Genomic DNA, 23933 nt, shown 5'->3' with positions numbered 1-23933 from the left:
GAGAGTGTTTCCTGGTGGAAGGCAGCCTGAGCGTGACTTTCATATGAAACAGCAGCAGGTGCTCTTAATAAAGAGAATTCTTAACCTTGTTCACAGCAGTATTTTTTTCACTTTCCCTCCATCTGGGCAAGGAGCCATCGCTCCAGTTTCAATCTTCCTGGCGTGATGGAAAGGGTGAGGGCTAATCTCTTAGTGGAATTGGGGAAATAGATGCAAAAGTCAGATCTAGAAGCTTTTAGGCGATTTGCTGGTAATGCTTGTGCAATGTTTTGCTAACCTCCATATCTAAACAAATCAGAACTTTGTGAAAGCCTATTCTGATGGAAAATGGACACCTTACCCAGATGGCTACACTTACATTCAATTAAGTAAAGCTCCTCTCGCATTCCCCATCATGGCCAGGGTCCCTTTCAGGTCAGTCAGCTTCTCAGCAGAGAACATGTGAAGGAGAATGCTAACAAGTTATTGGGGGTGTTTGCTGCTGGCTTTTGATCTTCTGAGAAAGGCTTCTGGCCATTATGGTTTAAGACTAGCATATTTATAGGATGCACATCTTCACATAAAAGTGGCCTCTTTAGTGCTAATAGCTATATGTGAACATTGGCTAACTCTACAAACCACCTACACTTTTTTTTTTACATATCTCTACTACTGATGGTTGAGATTCAACTGTAAATCTGGCCAAGGTAGTTTCGCACACATGTTTTTAATCACAGCACTGTTGATTGATACATTTTACAGGCACCTACATGCTTAGCAACTGGGTAAAGTTGTGTCATTGTAGTCAGTACACTAGAAGTTTTAAACACATTCTCTTTCACTGGCCAGACATGGACTACATGATGCGGGTAGACAAATGTCTAAAGATACCTTGCTCATGTGCACCAAGCTTGTCTCTGATAAACAGAGCAGGATATAGAAGCTACAGGAGCCCACAGCTCCTGGCTGCCCTACAGCTACCAGTAAAGGTGGTGAATACACCAAATGAATGCACGATAACCCTTGATTAACACAACATGGCGACCAACAACGGCTAAGTAAGTAAAGGCACAAAAAGGCACCCTATGGTGATCAACTTTAAGCATCACCTACTTGAAACAATGTTACAATGTTTTCATCTATGCGTGTGCAGCAGTACATTTGGCCAACGACTCACACGTATGTCGCTTTCTGGTGCCAGCTACCTTAAGTGTAAATCTCCCTTCATTTAACACCTAGAGGAGAAGGTTTTTGGTCATAGTAACACAGGCAGGAGATTACAAGAAGTCAGTGAAAGGTGGAATGTGGAGGTCTACGGTTTCATAGTCTTGTTTATGTGAACACTTCCAAAGGAGAAGTCTAAAGTACCTCAGTGAGAACATTTTATATTTGCAAAATTATAGTTTTGAGTGGCAAAATTCTTACAGATACTAGCCCTGTTTTTTCTCGTTTTTTTGCAGCACCAGACCATTCCAAGGGTTCATTCTTTCCCTCACACGGTCTAGTGCAAGGCTCGTGTCTACAGCAAAGGAACCAGTGGTTGATTTGCTGGGTGGGGGGGAAATAAAACTGGTTCAAAAAATGCCAGTGTCGTTATGTACGTGGATGTAAAGGTCGAGACCAAACAAAGAATCAAAAGGATTAAAAAAACAGAATTAAACATAAACCGGTGGTATCATAGGGACCATTACACAATCAGTGGACTAAATTGAAAAGCACCAAAACAAACACAATGGTAAAACTAAAAAATTGCCAGCAAAAACTGACCTAAAAAAGATGGCAACTAAACAGTATATATGCCAAAAAAGTATGTCTACATAAAATATAAATGCTAGGTTTTAACACAAAACAAATTGGGCAAATAAAAATTCAAAGGGGACAAATATAATTACGGGTGCATAGGGCAAGACTAGAAGCAAAACTGGCCCTGGCATAGAGCTCGGCCGCCCCCCCCCGGGAGCGGCCGGGTTGTTTGCCAGGGCCGGTTTCGGACGATTTTGTTACAGGGGCCGTATTTGCAGCTATGCTGCAAAAACGGCACTGAAACAAAAACGGCCCCCAGTGGCCAAAAATCAGCCCCCACCCTAGCAGCCCACCGGGGAATTGCCCAGTACCTGCTATGGCCAGTCCGGCCCTGTGGGTGCAGACATCCTATGACAATCATAGCTTTTAGAAAATTTGTGTTTCTAAATTTCTTATTTTATTTCATGCATTTTTCTGGCTTTTAAACAATGCTAGAAACACTAAAACATATTCATTCTTGAACATCTAATTCAATCCAACAATCCAGACTTTTCCATTGGAAGCTGGGGCATAGTTATCAATCGTGCGGCAGGGACAGTGACACTGGGCAGAGAGGTGTAGCGTCTACTGAACCCTATATATACCAGTTTTTTAGTATGAAACCAGGGGATGGGAACCTATTTTACTTGGTTTTATAAGGGTCTGCATCATCTTTGCTACGGCAGTGGTCGTATGGACTCACTGGAGGTTGTAGCCAAAGAGCATGAATGAGGGATGATGCAATATCAGTGTACCAAGCACATCAAGTTCCATTCCTACCTTCTGACTCCTTGAAACTTTTCTTACAGTTCCATTGACACAGCCACACATTTCACAGAATGGGTAATCAGCAAGCTAATACTGGTCCATATATTTAAAGTTAAATCCATACAGTATGGGCCAGATGTACGAAATATACTAATGTGTCACCTTGAAAAATATAAGCAGGATTTCCTTGCTGAACCATTTTTGTAAGACAAAATAACTGATACCATTACTGCACTGAACGGTGCGTCTGCTCCTGGCCTCGATGGTCTCACAGGGGACTTTTATAAGCAATATAAGGATATCCTACCACCGAAACTTATAGAAGTATACCACGAATCATTAGAGAGAAACCAGCTGCCGCCGACCCTGCGGGAAGCAGTGATAGTCCTGCTTCCCAAACCTGGCAAGGATCCTTTGCTTTGCGCGTTGTGCAGGCCGTTATCCCTCTTGAACTTCGACTACAAGATTTTAGCGAAAACGATCTCAACGCGCCTTGCTTTATTGTTGGACAAAATCATATCCCCTATTCAGTCGGGTTTGTCCCTTGTATATCTACTTCTCTAAATCTCCGTACGCTCTTTGGTTTTTAGCATAGAATCAACCTGGCCACTCCGTCTGCGGCAATATTGCTAGACGCCAAGAAGGTGTTTAATTCCCTTGAGTGGGACTTCCTATGGACAGTCATGCACAGGCTGGGTATGCCCATTGGTTTCATCAATCTCTACGAAACTGCTATATTCGGCGCTAGTGGCAGACTACATTTGAATGGCACACTCTCCCTGTCCTTCTCCCTCTCTGATGGTACTAGACCAGGCTGTCCCTTGTCTCCGTTGCTCTTCGTTCTAGCAATGGACCCCCTAGTTCGACACTTCCAGGGGCAACATCTTCAAAGGGGACTCCAGTTTAACACTGGACCACTGACCAAGACAATTTAGACCCTCTAATCCGAGAAATCATCAGATTTAGAGGCTTTACTGGCCTTAGAATCAATTGGAATAAATCTGTGATTTTACCCCTTACTTCGGGTACGGCCCGCTGGTAGTGTGAATACCCTCTGACTTGGAGCTCGGACTCTGTCAGGTATTTAGGCATAAACATTCATTTACACACCAGCAAAATAATATTATCAAATTATGGCACAGCGATACATACAGTGGTAAAGCAAATAGACAGGTGGAATAGATTACTGCTCTCAATTGCTGGGCGAATCGCACTGATACAAATGGTGGTCCTTCCTAAATGTTTGTATTTATTTAATAATACCCCTATCCCATTGCCGAACCATGTCTTTTTACTCTATTAGCACACATCTCATTAGACTGACATGCGGGGGCAGATGCCCCAGGAGTCCGCTGGGAAATCATGACACCCCTGTACCATAAAGGCGGCTTTGGTGTTCCTAATTTTCAGATGTATTATTTGGTCGCACAATGTAGTTATGCTCATGATTGGCTCCACCCCGATACCCGAATCCCATATTTACTTCCTGAGGCAGATCTAGTCCTACCGGACACACTACGATTGGTCTTGCCCCTGGGCTACCCACGTGATCCACTCCACATCCAAACAGTATCCACAACCAGTTGGGCCTGGCTAAAACTGGCCAGGATGATGGGATCACCGCTGCTATACTCCCCGAATCTACCACGCTCGAATCCGCAATGGATTCCAATCAAAGGGGAGGGAATAGTGCAGCGCACTCTAACATGGTTTAATATGAACTCCATTGGGGACCTCTAAGTAGACGGTCAAATCTTTTCTGTCTCGGATGGAGACAAGTTTGTGGGGGCTTCGTTTATGGACAAGTTTATACTCATGCAACTTGGTGCCGCATTCAAGGCCAAGGTTCCTGGTTTCCCCCCTTAAAAGCTGTAGAAGCCAATGAAGATGCCTACTATGCGGGGAGATGTGATGGCGGAACGGCACCCATTGGATGAGTCTCGCTGCCGCATTTTGAACAATTTGAAGTCTGTGTATTAGATACAATGGTAACCCCAATAACAGGCTGTTTGCATATTCCAGCTGGGAGGTCACAGTAGCATGAAGTACTACCCTGTGGCTCTCCTCCGGTAGGAGATGCAGGAATTTCTTTAAGCTTTTCAGTTTCCCGAAACAAGACGAAGAAACGTCACAGATTTGTGCTTCAAAGGAATGGTCAGAGTCCCATTTGATGCCCAGTCTTTGCTGGAATTGGAGGTGATCCTCGCTCCATTGGCCACCATAGTCCTGTGGGCAGGGGAGAGGCCTGGCCAAAGATTAGGACCTCCATCTTATCTGCATTCAGCTTCAGGTTAATATTGTCATCCAGCAAGCAATGCCCTTTAGACACCCCATTAATCTAGCAAATGGAGTCCTTAGAGTGGTCTTTGAATGATAACACCAGCTGGGTGTCATCTGCATAAGAGACTGCCTTCACTTCCCAGGTGGCAATGAAAGTGAAAAGTGGCACCAGGTAGGTGTTGAAGAGTGAGGGGCTTAGGGCCGAACCTTGTGGAACACCACACCACAGAGGCTTAGGCGCGGATTGATGCGGTTGTAGAGTAACTCTTTGAGACAGAGATAACATATCTAGCGTGGCACAGCATGATACAACATAAAAACCCTATCATAATACAGCATAGAACAGCACACCACAACCTAATGTAGCACTGCATGACACAATACAACACACCATAACATAATACTGCACAGAATGGCAGAACATAACAGCACACATCATAATAAAGCACAAGTATATCACCTAACATCACACAAGGAAGGATGGAGTGACAGAGAATAAACACAATACAATGCCACTACATGATACCATAACACACCCTAAAATAACACAGCAAGGCACTGCATGACCCAACATAATACAGCAGACCATAGCATAACAGCATTGTACAGTACAGCAAAACATAACACTCCATAACAGAGCTTAGCACAGCATGATACATTCCACTGCATAACACAATAATGTGTAGTACAGCATGAGACAACTAACATACCACAGCGTAATTTGTGAATCTACAAAAGGATAAGAATCTACCTCATAGCCTTTGAAAACAGATTTCCAAATTTTGCCAGCTGTTGTCTGTGAATGGTTCCATTGGAAACCTGTGGGGGAATGCAATTAGTTGTACAGTGTGCAGTTTATGTTACAGCCTAATAGTTTCAGGATTTAACTCCAGTGTGTTACTTATTTGAACAATGTGTACTAAATGTGTTATGTCTGGTTAATGGAAATGATCTGTTGCAAATACATATTGAGATAAGTTGAAAATCGAGTTGTCATGCGGTGAACAGACAGTGATGTATATGGCATAACGTCTGGTTTGAGGACATCTGTTTTCCTGCCATTGTCTGATTGGCTGCAACTCTTCATGGTTAGCTATGCATCACTAGCAAGAGAGGCTAGTGTGCTAAAGCTCTTCAGTGGTAACTGATGTGATTTGCAGATCAGGAGTTTGAATCCAGGGCAAGCCAGCTCATCTTTCCAAGCTGGGAAAATTGGTTAGCATTTCATTGGTGTAAAACGGTAACATCTGTTATTTAGAGTGCTTAGAAAGGACACAATTGTGGTAGAATACAAACATGAAGACAAGCCGCTAATAATATCTATGACACATTTTCACAGGACTATTGCATATAATTTACTCTACATTCACGACATCCCTTCAACCAAATGAGACACAATAGGTAACATGTAGGCATATAACTGTTGCAGCTACACATGTACATTGTATTGTATTGTAATTGTATTTATATACCGATTACTACACCTGACAAGGCATCAAAGTGCTTTTCCGGCAAGTAGCTTGCCACTCTGGAACCCATAAAGGATTAGTGTTGAATTAGTATAGTGAAAATATGAAAGTAATTTGAGTGATGGATATGTTGGGAAACAACCTTTACAACGCAACTTTTACACCACACTACCATTACAACGAAACTTTTACAACGCAACATCCATTACAACGCATGCATTTACAACGCAACCATTACAACGCATGACACTACAACGCACACCACTACAGCGCATGCCATTACAACGCAGTCATTACAACGCATACCATTACAACGCATAGCATTACGACACATAGTACCCTTACACTATCCAACACTTACCCTACTGTTGTACCCCCTGGAGTTAGAATAGTAATTTTTACCCCTACACTATCCGAACACTTACCCTACGGTTGCACCCCCTGGAGTTAGAATAGTAATTTTTACCCCTACACTATCCAACACTTACCCTACTGTTGCACCCCCTGGAGTTAGAATAGTAATTTTAACCCTTACACTATCCAACACTTATCTTACATGCAATGTAATGTTATGCGTTGTAATGGTATGCGTTGTAAATGTAGTATGCGTTGTAGTGGAAAGCGTTGTAAAGGTAGTTTCAAAGAATTCGTTGTAATGGCATGCGTTGTAATGGTATGCGTTGTAATGGATGTTGCGGTGTAAAAATTGCCTTGTAAAGGTAGGCGTTGTAAAAGTATGCGTTGTAACGTCATACATCCGGATATGTTAGTCAGTTATTTGGATTGGGAAGGATAGTGGATGGACAGAGAAGGGAAAAAAGGTTTGCATTTATATAGGGCTTGCTACTCCTGATGGGGTGTTGAAGTGCTTTTTCGTTGAGTAGCACGCTACTCTGAAACCCAACCCATACAGTGTTAGTGGTGAATTAGTAGTGAAATATGAAAGTCATTTGAGTGGTGCATGTGTTAGTCAGTTATTTGGATTTAGAAGGATAGCGAAAGGGTAGAAGAGGTAAAAAGGTTTGCAGTTATATAGCGCTTGCTACCCCTGATGATGAAATTAAGATGCTGTGTGTTGAGCTCTTTACGTCTAGTCTTTGCGGTGCATTGGATAGGAGCCACTGGGCCCCCATAATAGTAACATCTGTTATTTTTAGTGCTTACAGGCTGCACACGGGATGTAAGGTGCTGTATAAAAAAGAAAGTATTATTCAAACTCTCCACCCTGAGTTAATCCTTCTCTGGAAACGAACCAAAGATATGGAATGTGACCCTAGTGCTTATAAGACAGGCCACGTCAAACTCTACATTCAAGATGGACTTGAAGCAGCACTCTCTTAGAGACCACACCTGATCCACACCCATCGACTGAATTTGGATACAGGATGTCTCTCTCGAAAGGAGAATGTTTCTTCTCAGCTGTAGTAATTGGCCAGATGCATCAAAGTGTTTTGCCCATTCTGTGTCTATGGGAAAATGTGTTGATGCATATGGCCCATTGTTATCCCAGCTCACACTACAATGGGCCTAATTTCCACCGGTCCTACCTATCACTGTGTAAATTGTTGTAAAGAGCTCTGTCACCCTGAGTCGTGAGTCGCCATTATACTAAGAAATAAAATTTATTTTCATGACGCTATTAAAAGTGGGGACTGCTTAAATTCCAGAGTCCATCGAAACAGAAGTAATAGACAACAGTCAATCAAAAGCTGTTGTACAGATACTTGTGCTCACCTGCTTATAACATACGCATGCATATCTTCGTAATTTAGATGTTTTGAGTTACTCGATTCTAGGCTTTGCAATGCATAGTACAGACAGCACAGGCCTCTGTAATAGCAATAGCTGTTACATGCAGCGCTCAGAAGTGTGGTATGAAACACTAAATAAAAAATATACCAGTTTTGGTAATTTGAGATAACCAGAGCAGGTATATTTGTAAGTAAGTAAGTAAACTAAGTTCATAAAGCGCCTGTTTACACTAGGCTAGTGTAAACGTCCTTTACACAAAGCAGACACATGTCATTCATAGATGGGATGTTGTGTATAGTCGCTTCTCTAAACTTTGCAGTGCACAATACAAAAACCAAAAGGTTTCATATTAGTAACATTTGTTATTCGCAGTGCTTTAAAATACAAAAACGTGCAAACAGCGCTATATAAAAACCCTTTCGCTGTTATCTATAAGTTACCATCACGTTCCCGTTGCGGGTGGCGTTCCCTTACATTTGCTACGTCCTCTCAATCCAAGAAGACGCAATAGGTTACACTAGGCCGTAAAACTGTTGCACATACACATCCTACCCGATCTTAATTAGATGTGCATGTTGCAAGACGAGTCGCTCGCTTCTAAACACTGCAGTGCACGGTTACAGAAACCGCAGGCCCCGCGGGCCCGCCTCCGCATCTGCCCGGCTTTATGGGGTGTGTAATTGTGTGTGACTGTTTGTGTGTGTCTTTTCTATTTAGGAGCGAGTCGTTTGACAAATTGGAGAACAACGCACATTCCTGGTCCGTCTTGATGAGAACAGTTCTTAGGGAGAGAGAGAGAGGGGGCTCGGCCTCTGGAAGGGTGAGTCAGCGTTCCAAGATAGCCCATAATTCTTGCGCAGAGCCGCGCGCGCTGCCATATCTGTTAAACTGCTTTGGGCTCGCGGACAAGTCTGGGGTGAAGATGGCTGCCAAGAGCTTGAACGGGAGACAAACGGCCTATTCATGAAGGCATCACTGTACGGCTTTATGACATTTCACGCATACAAACAGAAATTGCTTAGAACACCAGTTCCCCGCTCCAGGCAAGCCTGCACGGAGCGCATGCAGAGGTCCTGAACTCTGCGGCCTCTTAAAAATAGCTATTTTTTTTTCTTTCCCCCAAAGTACAGATTTAATGTGGAGCCGGGACGTTGATAAATAGTAGGGCTGCGGTGGCATAAAAATGTGGAATTGAAATTCCAGGCTTACATTTATTTGAGAACTTTCATAAAGGGTAAGTAATTATACCGGATAGAAGTTTTAACTGGCAGTTTAATGGCTAGAAGACGTTGCTTTTTAGTTGGCCGGGCTCTTTTGGACGAGAGACAGAAGAAGCACCATATGCATAAGAGGTGGGCATGACAAAGCCAGGAGGGAAAGGGAAATGGAAACAAGAAAAGTGCAATGATTTTCAGCACTTCGGGCAGCTATTTGCCTGCAGGGGCACACCCTGTACTCCTAAAGCAGCCATTTTTAGGCCTGTTGTAGTAACTTGGCAATACCGCTAGGTGGCACTTTACATCTTTTTTGGGATACTCCCTCTACACTTAAAGTAACCATTTTCAGGCCTGTTGTAGTAACTTGGTGATACCGCTAGGTGGTGCTGTACATCTGTTTTGCTGCCTAACCTCAGCAAAGTAAAGCTTATAGCCCAGGCCTAGGAGGCAAATTTAGGTAGGTGAAGACTTGGCAGGCAAATCAGGCATTCCCCAATGAGCGAACCTCAAGTTCCTCCCTGCGGCCAGGTCCAGCCAGAATATATTGCTTCTTCTCACTCTACAAAATTCTTAATGATCCCTTCCTCTATTTAATATCTGCTGGTGGTTTTTGGTGGTGGGAAATGGCCCTCATTTTTTTGGGACCAGAACATATTTTTCAGTCCGTCAACATTGACAGAGAATAATAGAGATGCAGAAGACGGAGGGTATGCAGGCTTTCTGCCACGTCTTTCCTGCAGATGGCCATTTTGCCACCTGCACTTCACCACATAAATTATCCATACAGCAGATGCAAAATGCCCATTAGAAGGGTGGGGGGACAGATGGGACCAAAGGGGTTACTCCTGTAAATAAAAAAAAAACACAGGTTAATCAATGCGGAGAAACATTCTCACTTAGAGTGTCTTGGTGTTGCCACACAAATCAAGAGGGAGAATGAGAAATATCAGAAAACAGAGACAAAGGGGAGAAAACCATGAAAAAGTACCCAGAAGACTGAGATAAACAGACAAGACGTTGAGGGTGGTGAAACAGCGAGCCATGAGGTCGAATCAAGATCTGGCACCCTTAGTATTCAGCAACAACATCATTCAACATCCTCAACATCCTCAACATCCACCAGCACTGGCATCCCCAACATCCACCAGCTCTGGTGAAGGATGCCCAAGGAAAGCTCTGAGCCCCTGAAGAGCCAGTTTGAAAAGTATATATTCTCATTATGGGATCCAATGTAGGCGGGAGGCTGGGGTGGCAATCAAGAGAAGTGGGATATCTGTCCTTCAAGGGGCTCACCAGAGCAGAAGAGTAAATTGAGCAGGGACTTGAACAAGTTGAGCATCAACAAGCACTGGCGAAGCCAATTGGTCTCGCCTATCCAAGAGCTATTGAATGGCTTTGCAATGTGTTTTAGCCATGTTGAACACCAGTGTGCCTGCTGTTCAGCATTGCTAAAAGTTAGTGGCTCAAAGGAGAGTGGCATGGAGTGGAGTAACTAAGTGTGGGGTGGAGTAGAGAGGAGTTGAGTTAAGTGTTATGGAGTGGGGTAGAGTGGTCCGGAGGGAAGTAGCGTGAAGTAGAGTGGGGTAGGGTGGAGTGTAATGGAGTAGCATAGAGTGGAGTGGAGTGGAGTGTCATGGAGTGGCATAGAGTGGAGTAAAGTGGTGTTGCATAGGGAGAAGTTGCGTTCAGTGGTGAAGTTTGTCATAGAGTAGGGTGACACAGAGTGGAGTAGATTGTCGCAGTGCAATAGAGTGAAATAATGTCAAGAGTGCAGTGGACTAGAGTGGAGTAGAGTGTCAAGGAGTGTCGTGAAGGCAGTAGAGTGTCGTAGAGTGGAGGGTTGTAGAATGAAAGGGTGTAAAGTGTTATAGAGTGGAGGGTCGTAGAGTGGAGTAAAGTGCCGTAGAGTGGAGTAAAATGTGGTACAGTGGAGTAGAGTGTCGCATAGTAGAAGGAGTTGCGTTGAATGTTGTAGAGTAGATTGGCACAGAGTGGAGTAGAATTTCATAGAGTAGAGTGGCATAGAGTGGAGTAGTGTAGTAGTTTGGAATGGCATATAGAGCCAGACTGGCCTTATTGGGCATCAGGCATTTTTCCGGGAGGCTATACGGGTGGGGGTTGGTTTTGCAGCAGTGGGGGGGCGTTTTTTTTACTGGGGCTGGCTTTGCAGTGGTGCTGCAATATTGACCCCCAGTAACAAAAGCAGTAGTGCTTCACACTCGCCCACTCCCCGCCACAGGGGCTGTTCCTACAAAATTGCCAGGCCTGCTTTGGCTTTACAGTCCGGCCCTGACATCGTAAAGTGTAGTATAAAGTTGTTGAGTGTTATTGACTGGAGTGGTGTAGAGTGGAATAGTGTGTTGTAGTGTAAAATGGCATAGAGAGTGGCATAGTGCGCAGTAGTGTAGTAGAGTAGAGTGGAGTAAAGTATTGTTGACTGGCATAGAGGGAGTTATGTAGAGTGCCTTAGAGTGGAGTAGAGTGTGACACAATGGCATAGAGTGGAGTAGAGTGTTGTGACATATAGCAGAGTAGAGTGTCATAGAGTGGAGGAGCATAGAGCATCATTGGGTGGAGTAGAGCATCATAGACTGGAGTAGAGTGTCCTAGAGTGGACTGCAATGATGTAGAGTGGAGTTGTGTGTTGTAGAGTGGAGTTTGTTGTAGAGTGGAGTGGAGTGTCATGTACTGGAGTGGTGTGGCATAGATTGGAGGGGTGTTTTGCAGAGTGGAGGGTAGTGGCACAGAGTTGTGTAATGTGGCATAGATTGGAGTAGAGTGGCGTAGAGAGGTATAGAGTAGAGGTGTACTGAGTGGTGTATAGTGTTATAGAGTGGAGTGCATTCAAGTGCAGTGGAGTAGTGTGGAGTATGCATGTTGGGGTAGCGCACTATCATTACAGACAACACATTTTCAATTGAAATGACCATTACATTTGGACCGAAATACAGTTTTACTGATAAAACTATAGAGCGCACAAAAGACAATATTTGGAAATAACATCACCTAGTCTATTAATTTTGTTTTATCATATTAAAATGCTCCTTTCCACCACTCTTCAGATTTGAAAAAAAGTGCTTCTTTTGTACTTTCCTAATTCTGATAAATTCTGAAATATCTGCACAGTTCATTTTTAGACATTTACATTTTGTTTGTCACAATCCCAGTAGCCAGCTAGAATGTCACACAAATCCTCTCACTTTGAAATCCGAGAAGGAAAAATAAACACCAAGCTCCCTCAGAAGACAGAGCCTGGCATTTGTCACCTGTTGTTGAATGCACAGCAAAGATAAGAACATAATTTAAAGGCCTAATTACAGAAAGCAAGCACTTATGGAAGAATACATGGAGCAGTGGTAAATAGGCTCCACAGGAAGGACTAACTCAAAGCCAGCAAATAGAAGACAAGCAACTGTGAGTTACAAAACATAAACCCAATAGTATGCAATGGGCAGAAGGCGTTCCCAGGGAGGTTTTCTGAATGTCCTCATGAAGTCTTCAGCAAACCAGACAGTTGTGGTGTCTGATAGGCTTCAATCTTTAAAAGAAAGATTCCAGTCCCATCACAGCATCTCCAGTAACTATTCAACACCCCACCATGACATATGCATACAGAACTTCAGAATCAGTGTTCAGCTTTTAATTTTTAGAAGAACATTTCCTTGAGTTCTTTCCATTTTCTTCAAGGTTACTGTTATATGGTAACAAAAAGGTAAAGTATTTTGCTAAGAACACTGCATTCACACTTTACTTCTAATCTAGATCACATTTCCAGACTCCAAAAGGCAAAAATTTCACAAATATGGTAACCCTAGTGTGGAGATATCAGCTAATGTTTACAATTCCCCATTTTGGACCCAGTAGCAATTATTTTTTACAGTTGCGTATCACTATTTTAGAATGTGAACTTCCACCACGTTTGCAGAGTTATTGAACCCTATCTTTTTAGAATTGTAAATGAAATGTGAACTAAATGTGATCCCTTAGTTTTCTAAACCCTCTTTCAGTTACAATGCTCTTTCTAAATAAGTTTTTGAAAATACGTACATATATGGCCTTCACTTCTTCTTATGATGTGGTTGTTATGTGACAGAGATAGTGCTAGGGCCAATTCCCTCTGAGTTGTAAACACTGAATCATACATGTCCTGGCTTACTTTGAAAGACTCTTCTAAGGGTTTTCTTGTTTTCTAGGTCTCGCTGGCGTTGCAGCGCGTAGTGCTGCAGCCAACGAGACTTATAGTCGCCGTGTTTGCCTCCAAGGGAGACAGACCTGGAGACAGACCTGTGCCCGAGCCGATTGTAGTATGGGCACGAGCCAATTCAGGTCTGTGAACGCGCTTCTAGCTTTGCAGGGCCGCCACTGGCAGGAGGCGCAGGGAACGTCAACGTGCACGCTCACGGCATCACGCTCATGCCCTCCCGCGTCTCTTAGGCTGTTCTCCGCTCCAGGCCGACTTGTTTGAGGATGACGCCGAGCCTGAACTGCATCCGCCTGCCCCACGGTCTCTGAGCAGGTGGATTTGGGGGTGCACCCACATATTCAGTATATGATGCCCCAGCTCGCCACGGTGGAGGAGGCCGCAGACGCAGTTCCGCCGGCGCAGGGTAAGTGATCTCAGCCGTCGGGTCTCCATCAGGGGCTGCTTCTCTGAGCTGGAGTGGGGGAGTGGGGCTTGTTATTATTATTGCATCAAAGGCCATTATTTCCCCATGAAGTCTTGTGCATGTTCTGTGTATAGTATTCCTTTTGTGGTAATTTAACTGTGCTGTATTTTCGAATGTGTTCACGAGTTATGGAAAGAGCGCCAGTTTTCAGATTTATAAAAATGCGGAGTCTAAAATACATTTTTCCTGACTTCTTGTTTGGTATGCTCAGGCCTCTAGTTTGTTCAGCTGATCTTAGCTATTATCTATGTTGAATAAACCTGTATCTCAAGTTTGATTTGATTGTTGTTATTGAGCCTTCAAAATGTGCACCTTTTTTATGCCAACCAGGTTTGATTAGGCGTGGCGCACTGCGTAAATTTACGATCGTATATCCGCAACCTCTCGGACAGAAACTCTGATAAATAAGCCAAAAACTGACAACCAAAGAATGGTACTAGTTTCGAGATACTCTACTTCTAGTAACAAATCCAAACAGATCATAATGAAACATTGGCGCATCCTCTCATCGGAACCGGATTTCGGGGACCTCTTCCAAGATCCCCCGATCTTTGCCTACACCAGACCCATGAACCTCAAAGAAATTTTATCCAAACAAACAATCGAGAGCACCTCAACTACCCACACTGGCACCCGACCATGTCACCATTGCAGCAATTGCAATAACATAATAAAGGGCAATACTGTCTGTCACCCAATGAGAGGTTTCAACATTAAACTGAATGTAGACGCCACATGCGACTCTTCTAATTTGATCTACCTCCTTAAGTGCCCATGTGGTAAAACCTACGTGGGTAAAACAAGCAGGAAGATAAAGACAAGGATAAACGAACACAAGTCTAACATAAGGACCAAGAACATCAAGTCTAACATCGCCATCCACTTTAATGAAGCTAACCACAACGTGGCTCAACTTAAATACATGGTCCTTGAGATTGTCCCCAAAAGAGAAGGCAGAGACAACAATAAGGCGTTGTTACAAAGGGAAACTGCCTGGATGTACAGGCTGCAATCACAGAAATCTTTTGGTCTCAATGACCGAACAGAACTGAGCTGCTACCTGTAATGCCGCCCTTGGGCATTCATTGATGCACTGTGACACTGTTTTACTGTTCGCATTATTTACTTCACATAATCTCCGTGGTACCTTTGGGTCTCTCATTCACCCTTCCAATATGGCCGCTTCCCTCACCTTACGCTGTGACTCACCCACACCTTTCCTCACTAGTCCCTCTTCAGTTTCCCTGATCCTTCTGCCTCCCACTAAAACTCTGCATCTGCTTCGCGTAGTTTCACCTTCCCGGAACCCATCACCCGGCTCCGCCATTCCAGCAGACCTGATTTACAAAAGGGGGTGGTGATGAACAGAGTGTCTGAATTGAGCAGACCACTCTTACCCAGTCCAAAGATCAGGGCTTGATCCATCACCGTTATTTATCTCACTGCCCCATCCCAGCTCAGAACCTGGCTATATGCAAATCAGTCTGTCCCTGGCCCAGTGCATCATGGGAACAGGGCAGACTAAACTACCAAGCCAATTCTTTACCAGAAAGGAGACAAGCTACCGGGGACCGGTTTCTGGCATTTCAGCCTCTTCGGCCCGGCTTGCTTGAATCCTGATGGAGCAGTGAGAAAGGGACTCATGTCTGAGTATACCCTGCCACACCTATAGTGGCCAAATTCGATTTACAAAAGGGGGTGGTGATGAACAGAGTGTCTGAATTGAGCAGACCACTCTTACCCAGTCCAAAGATCAGGGCTTGATCCATCACCGTTATTTATCTCACTGCCCCATCCCAGCTCAGAACCTGGCTATATGCAAATCAGTCTGTCCCTGGCCCAGTGCATCATGGGAACAGGGCAGACTAAACTACCAAGCCAATTCTTTACCAGAAAGGAGACAAGCTACCGGGGACCGGTTTCTGGCATTTCAGCCTCTTCGGCCCGGCTTGCTTGAATCCTGATGGAGCAGTGAGAAAGGGACTCATGTCTGAGTATACCCTGCCACACCTATAGTGGCCAAATTCGATTTACAAAAGGGGGTGGTGATGAACAGAGTGTCTGAATTGAGCAGACCACTCTTACCCAGTCCAAAGATCAGGGCTTGATCCATCACCGTTATTTATCTCACTGCCCCATCCCAGCTCAGAACCTGGCTATATGCAAATCAGTCTGTCCCTGGCCCAGTGCATCATGGGAACAGGGCAGACTAAACTACCAAGCCAATTCTTTACCAGAAAGGAGACAAGCTACCGGGGACTGGTTTCTGGCATTTCAGCCTCTTCGGCCCGGCTTGCTTGAATCCTGATGGAGCAGTGAGAAAGGGACTCATGTCTGAGTATACCCTGCCACACCTATAGTGGCCAAATTCGATTTACAAAAGGGGGTGGTGATGAACAGAGTGTCTGAATTGAGCAGACCACTCTTACCCAGTCCAAAGATCAGGGCTTGATCCATCACCGTTATTTATCTCACTGCCCCATCCCAGCTCAGAACCTGGCTATATGCAAATCAGTCTGTCCCTGGCCCAGTGCATCATGGGAACAGGGCAGACTAAACTACCAAGCCAATTCTTTACCAGAAAGGAGACAAGCTACCGGGGACCGGTTTCTGGCATTTCAGCCTCTTCGGCCCGGCTTGCTTGAATCCTGATGGAGCAGTGAGAAAGGGACTCATGTCTGAGTATACCCTGCCACACCTATAGTGGCCAAATTCGATTTACAAAAGGGGGTGGTGATGAACAGAGTGTCTGAATTGAGCAGACCACTCTTACCCAGTCCAAAGATCAGGGCTTGATCCATCACCGTTATTTATCTCACTGCCCCATCCCAGCTCAGAACCTGGCTATATGCAAATCAGTCTGTCCCTGGCCCAGTGCATCATGGGAACAGGGCAGACTAAACTACCAAGCCAATTCTTTACCAGAAAGGAGACAAGCTACCGGGGACCGGTTTCTGGCATTTCAGCCTCTTCGGCCCGGCTTGCTTGAATCCTGATGGAGCAGTGAGAAAGGGACTCATGTCTGAGTATACCCTGTATAGGCTGCAATCACAGAAATCTTTTGGTCTCAATGACCGAACAGAACTGAGCTGCTACCTGTAATGCCGCCCTTGGGCATTCATTGATGCACTGTGACACTGTTTTACTGTTCGCATTATTTACTTCACATAATCTCCGTGGTACCTTTGGGTCTCTCATTCACCCTTCCAATATGGCCGCTTCCCTCACCTTACGCTGTGACTCACCCACACCTTTCCTCACTAGTCCCTCTTCAGTTTCCCTGATCCTTCTGCCTCCCACTAAAACTCCGCATCTGCTTCGCGTAGTTTCACCTTCCCGGAACCCATCACCCGGCTCCGCCATTCCAGCAGACCTAGTAAGTGTTTTCACGCTGTTTCAGCAGCTTTCAGCTTCGCTATCACCCGCCATATTATTAAAACCGGCGATCCTATTTTTTTTTTTTTTTCTAGGATCGCCGACCATAACGCAATCTGTCAAGTAAGCCCGGTTTGAAGCTCTTCTGAGCTACCGTTTTCATTCATCCAACCACTTCACTGTTTCAACCATTTCCCCTGTTCTATTCCGTCCCCCCGTATCTTTTCACGTTTATCTTGGGCGCATTTAACTTTGGTTCACACCCGTTTCACTTACGGATCTACCCGTTGTTTGAATCACTTTGTTTACTTTTTTTACCTACGCTCTTCCACTCTGGCATTTCGGTGTGACCATACATCTATCCCCTCGGTGAGACTTTGCTAACTTCACGTTTTCTTTCACGTTATACCGCCAGTGGACGCATGTGGTGCACTTATTAAGTCACCTATGTAAACATCGATGTATTTCATTGCTTTCAATATTTTGTACATTGATTTGGTTCTACATATCCTCTTTGTTCTAGTGCTCCTTGAGAAAGGACAGCTTTGTCCGAAATGCATCGGAGCCACTCACAGTTTTTGATGGATTAAACTGATGGTCTGCCAAATTCATATGAATTCAATATGAAACATAGCAAAAAGCAGAATATAATGATGGACCCTTCTTAAATTCAGCACCTGAACGATTTTCTCCCCGTGATATTCGTTGACCCTTATATTAATTAGGGGGATTGTGTGCACACTGGATGGCACCCATCATCACTATGCCTAATCCCTGAGGGATTTTAATACAGAAAAAACTACCGCAAAGGTGCACCACACAACAAGAGGTAACAGAAAGATCAGTGCAGATGAATTGTAAGCACAATAAAGAATTATTTTTCAAAGAGATGTTGTTGATCTTCTTTAAATCTTTATTTTCAGTTATCAATGAGACATAAACAGCCGACGCGTTTCGTCCCAAGCTGGGACTTCTTCAGGGCTTTGGATTTAAGGTTCGTCGCTTATGCGGGGGAGTATCGGAGGAACCGGGATGCAAGGAACATCTTCCCGAAAAGTGTAGTCCTCTTATGAATTTGAATTAATCAGAGCTGGACTGTAAGCCTGCCGGTGCGCAATGAATGCAGTGCTTGTAGGGAATACCGGGTGGTAAAACCGGTCTTATCACTTTAGTGTTAGTCTCGAAGTCATTAGCTGAGTAGATGAGGAAATAAGTCGTGGACTGAATGTCCTGATCGTCCAAGGAAGGAGGGAGTGGGCACTGTATAATCCAGCAGGCCGCTCCTGCTAAAACGGCCGGCTCCCATCCACGTCCCTCGTCCCAAAACAGCACCCGCGGCGACGTCGTGTTCAATATGAAACATAACAAATGAAAAACTTTGATTAAAACTTTTTGAAACCTTTACCCATGGAACTTTATTTGAATTAACTGCTTGGAAATCACTGTGTTGTTTTACCACACACAGCTCCACACAAGTGTGCCCACCACAGGGATGCGCCTACACCCCAGAAGCGCACTCAACCCCTCACCTTTTTTATGCCACAGACAGCGATAAGCTGCATTACAATTCACGGTTCTGTTGACGCTGAACGTCACTTTGTTACTGATGTAAAATTTAAAATAACTCTGGCTTTAACATCACACTGCTATTCTAGATCGATTTCAATGTGTTACCTCTCTTCAAGAAAGCAAATTCAGTCTTTGCTATTTTACTTTGTGGTGAGAGGGCCGAACTGCAGAACCCTGTGCATTGCACATGCTATAGTGGAGTGTTTGTGGGTGTAATTTCATTTCATATTTTTATAGTGCCCTTCTTTCTAGATGTGCTTCTTTAGTTGGACGTTCCCCGTCCTCTGCGTGTGCGAATCAGTTACAAACGGCGCCACTATAAATTGAGTACATTATGCAAAGGAGCAAGAACAGAGTACACGAAGGCCTTGCCTGGGAGTTTATTCTTTTGTATGTGACATTTCAGTACGCTTAAGGCATTTTGTAGCGGCAACTTCTTTGTTTATCCCAAGATGTTCACTCCTAAAAAAACATAATACCCCTGATTCTGGATCACCCCGTTCAGGCACCCTGTCAATCTAGTAGGTGCCTGTTGGGTACAAATAGATCTTGTGAAGTGTTGATTTATGTCACTATTTTAATTAAGTGGGTCTGCCTCCACTCCCGGGTCAGTTTGTCTCACTCACACTAAAAGATTCTCTTTCAGGCGGTTACATATTGCACGTCCACCCTTTATGAGTGTTCTCCTTCTGCCTGAGAACAATTTGGTGTGTGATGTGCACAGGCTCTGCATGTACAGAGAGACATTACATAAGCATGTATCACACAATTATATTATTTTAGATAGATGCTTGCCTTGGTGTCCATTTAATACCAATGCAGCAGTGGTACTCCCTAATTTCCTGCGTTTAAACCAGACATGGGGGACGCTGCACGTGATGTGTCCTTTCCGGTGTGATGGTCAACTTCTTGTGTTTCTCGGAATATGGGACCCAAGTGTGTATGAAAGTAAGGGTGTGGAAGAATAGTCGATTGTAAGTCATTAGACTGTACTTTTTCCTCATAGTTTCAATCTCGTGGTGGTCATACGGAGGCATACAACACTGGGGTTCTGTTAGCACCGTGTACATCTTTCCACAACTTCTTGGACAGTTTGGCCTCAGAGAAACGCATGTTCATAGTTGTACAAGTGAAGAGTGTATCACTGGGTGGGTCTAGTCTTCGGACCTTTCACCAAACACTGTCTCTGTGTTCTTACCTTTAGTATCAAAACACTGTCGAACTCTGGGAGCTTGTTTCAGTTTGTTCCTCTCTGAGATGTCTCTTTGGACACACTCTCCCGCACCTGCAAACCTGACCAGAAGGTATTGGAGCGCTTTACTGAGCAGTTCCAAAGTGGCAGCTCGCTGCGCTTTGCTCCTCAGCTCAGATTACCTGTAAAGGGTGTGCTTTCACCCCCAGTTTAATGTTGCTCTCGCTCATTTGCTTTTCTCCCCCTGCGGCTGCCGCCACATTGCTCTATTGTTTGCTTCCCTAGCCCTCCATGCCCTTTCCCTCACCACACCACGCCATCATTTTTGCTTCCCCACTCACGAACCCTCAGTGTTGCTTCCCCACACCCTCCCCGTCTGTGTTCCTTCTGTTACCTTCTGTATGAAACACACACACTTTTAAACAATCATCTGCAATGCAATAGGTCTTGCATTTGCAAGAGTTTAAACTATTGGCATTGTAAATGACAATGCCTTTTATTTATGTTTTAAAAACCAAAACATAAATAAAAGGCATTGTCATTTACAATGCCAATAGCTCAAACTTGTGTGAATGCGAGACCTATTGCATTGCAAATGCTTGTTATTTCTAGGAAATCACAGTGTTTCTAGATTCAATGCTAGTACCTTGCTTTTATCATATGCATTTACCCAGAACAGGGTTATGAGAGTGATGAGGACAAAGTATTCCTACAAGCTTGTTAGATCTACTTAATGACTTAATTTGGAGCAATTGCATAACAAATATACTCCACATTTGGATTCACTCAGATTTATTTAATTGCTGTTTTTTAACTTATGTGATAACGTGTATGTTAAATGCAATATTTAGCCTCTTATCTGCCTCGTATTCTATTATTCTTCAAATACTCAATCACATTCATATGTTCTTCTTTATGACTACTTATCATACGTTGACCACTTAACACAAACTTGAGTACAGATAGCTTTGCAAATGCTCAGGTTTATGTCTTTTTTAAAGCCATCTCTGTGAGCTTACCCTACATGGACTCTGAGCCCTTTCACAAGGCTCATCACAAACATTATGAATGAAAACTAAAAAATATGCATATGATCTATAGAAATCACATATCAGGATGAAAAAAGACAGAAAGATCAAGGTAGTGCCAAGGTGATATTCTTTTTAAGAATGTGCTGCAAAAGAGTAGATAACATAATATGGCATAACATAATACAGCATAACACTAGAGCATATTTTTTTAGTCCAATTAGTTTCGAATTCCTAGTTTGAATAATTTTGCATCCTCACACTTATGCCATCTCATAAAAGCCTCCCATGACAATTGACGTTTTCTTAAAACTTCCAAATATTGTCTCTCGCTTTCTTTTAAATGACCCTCTACTTACTTTCCACCCTCAGCATGCCCACTCTCGCTGAGCACAGCTTACTCTAAGTCAGACGCAGATTTGCCTTAACCCTTTTGTTGTATTTATGTAAATTGCCCACAATTCATTAAAAAGTAAGAACCAATACTTTAAAATTCCTACCCCTTCATTCAACCTAACAATCGCTAATCTCTACCCTAAACAGTTGCATATCTATTAATACCTCCAACTATTTGCATGCATTCAGATACCCCTGTCCCACTAAGGATCACACCTAACTTCTGTTAACTGAATCTACCAAATAGAGAATGGAGTATATGCATGCAAAGGTTTTCTTAATAGCACAAGACTGATCCCAAAAACCAACAATAACCACATAAAAAAACACCTTGGATCCCAGAGTAGTATGCTGCCTGGCATAACGTGTTTTAATGCCTCTTAAAGGACAGTAAGTGCAGGCAGTAATTGATATATAGGTGCAATTACTATACACTGCAATATATAACACTCCTGGCCCACACTCATACTAATATCTCAATACTCAGGGGTTGGGCAGTCGATTGTAGTTCATACAGGCTGCATAATAATCATCATATACTGCTTGACAATCTTACATTCACATAAGCCAAAATTGCTGTGTGTCATGTCCATCGTCCAGTAGTCTACCAGCCCACAGCAATAAACCACATATCACCAACAGAACAGGCATGGAATAAATGTGGAGGTCTGGCACATGATGATGTCCACAAATTACTTGACAGGGGACTTTGATTTAGTTCCAACAAGCTACATACTATGACAGTTTCTTGACATCTCACAATGAGAAGCATATATAGGATTATATTAAAGCCCACCCCAGCACATCTCTACATCTTTTTCCCTCCAACCCATGTCTGCTCAAGACCATAAACTTTAAACAAAATATCTCAGAATGAAAAACTAAATGAAGCAATCAGCTACAGGGACTAAGACACTACACATTTCATAATGGGACCTGCATAGGTTCCAGGTGCACCCAGCATACTGAGAACCATAACCTGCACCCCTATCTCACACAATTCTACATCCCGCACATTGCTAAGTACTGGGTTCCATAACACAATAACTGCACCTCGATGGTCACCATGCACGGCATGTAGTCACTTCCCGTACAGAATCAAAATAAAGACAACATACCTCTAATCACACACCTTGCACTATGTAGCATGCTACCCAGTAAGACTAGTGCTTCATGCCACAGCAAGAGCTATATAAATGTTGCAATACATTACAATGCAATATAATCTGCCTTTGCAATAAATCACAGAGCGTGAGGCTATCATCCTCCTGTTGTTTAAATTACATTGGGTACCTAAAATACTTTCCAAACTTTTACAGCAATGTTTAGATACTGACTGTGGCCAAATAAATACCCAAGGAACCTGTACCATGCGAGTTAGGAATTTACATTACAATAAAAATAAAAACCTATGATTCATGTTCTTTCAATTTTACTATTTTATTCATTGATTATTATACGGTTTTTTAACTTTTTATTGGTAACTCTATTTATCTAATTTATTATGCTATGAAATGTATATTTCCCCTTTCCCCTTCCTTCCTTTCCCTCCTGTTTTTAGTTATCCTTTGATTGACGATTGTACTATGCGCTGTAATTTATTTATGACTGCTTATTTATGATTGTTCTCCTTCGCTTCCATGTAATTTAATGATTTAGCTTGTAAGTTTTCTGTATGTATCTCTGTGTTTTTCCTCTGCTAAAATTCAATGAAATCATTTTGAACTAAAAATAAAAACCTCAGAAGTGGACTGGCCTGCAAGCAAATGTCACATCTCTATGAAGGCCAGTGTTTGCCAAAAGTGAGAAGGGTTGGGAAGATCCAATCACATCACAGTAGCGGCTGACATATTGGTGTAGTGAAGCCGCCGAAAGCCATTCATGCAGTAGAGGCTGGTGTGGGTATTCCCAACTCTGCGGCCACTCAGATGCACCCATCTCTCAGGAAATCTCCACATTTTACCACTGGCTAAGCAACCATACCTAACAGCATGCATTCAAGAGCAGACAAATGCAAGATTGATTTGTTGACGTGGGTTCAGTTTGTATTTGTGACACAGCATGGGTGCATTTTTCATGTAACTATATGCTTCCACTATAAACATCATTTATATGGCAATCTTTGTCTGGATTTCATCATGACCCAGATTGAGCGCCTATTTATAACTTCACCCTGGCAAGCCCTTGATGACTTGCACATGGGAGCAATTGAGAAAAGCTGTGAGTCAAACTGTGTCAAATGCTAGCGCCCTCTTGTCACTCCACAGGCCTGCCTTCACCTGACGCTGGAAAGAAAACGTGATTGTGATTTAGAAAAGTGCCTAAAGTTAACTTCACAAATGGATGTGATAAACCAGCTCAAGTATGTGAATTAAACACCAATCCATTGAAGCAATTAGCCTTAATCAAAGGCTTGGGTCGGATGAACTCTGGCTGCCTTCAAGTAATTCTGACAGACC

Source organism: Lissotriton vulgaris, chromosome 12 (assembly GCF_964263255.1).
Source record: "Lissotriton vulgaris chromosome 12, aLisVul1.2, whole genome shotgun sequence".
Lineage (NCBI taxonomy): Eukaryota > Metazoa > Chordata > Amphibia > Caudata > Salamandridae > Lissotriton > Lissotriton vulgaris.
The sequence above is the reverse complement of the archived record's forward strand: the minus strand, read 5'-3'. Positions refer to the sequence as shown.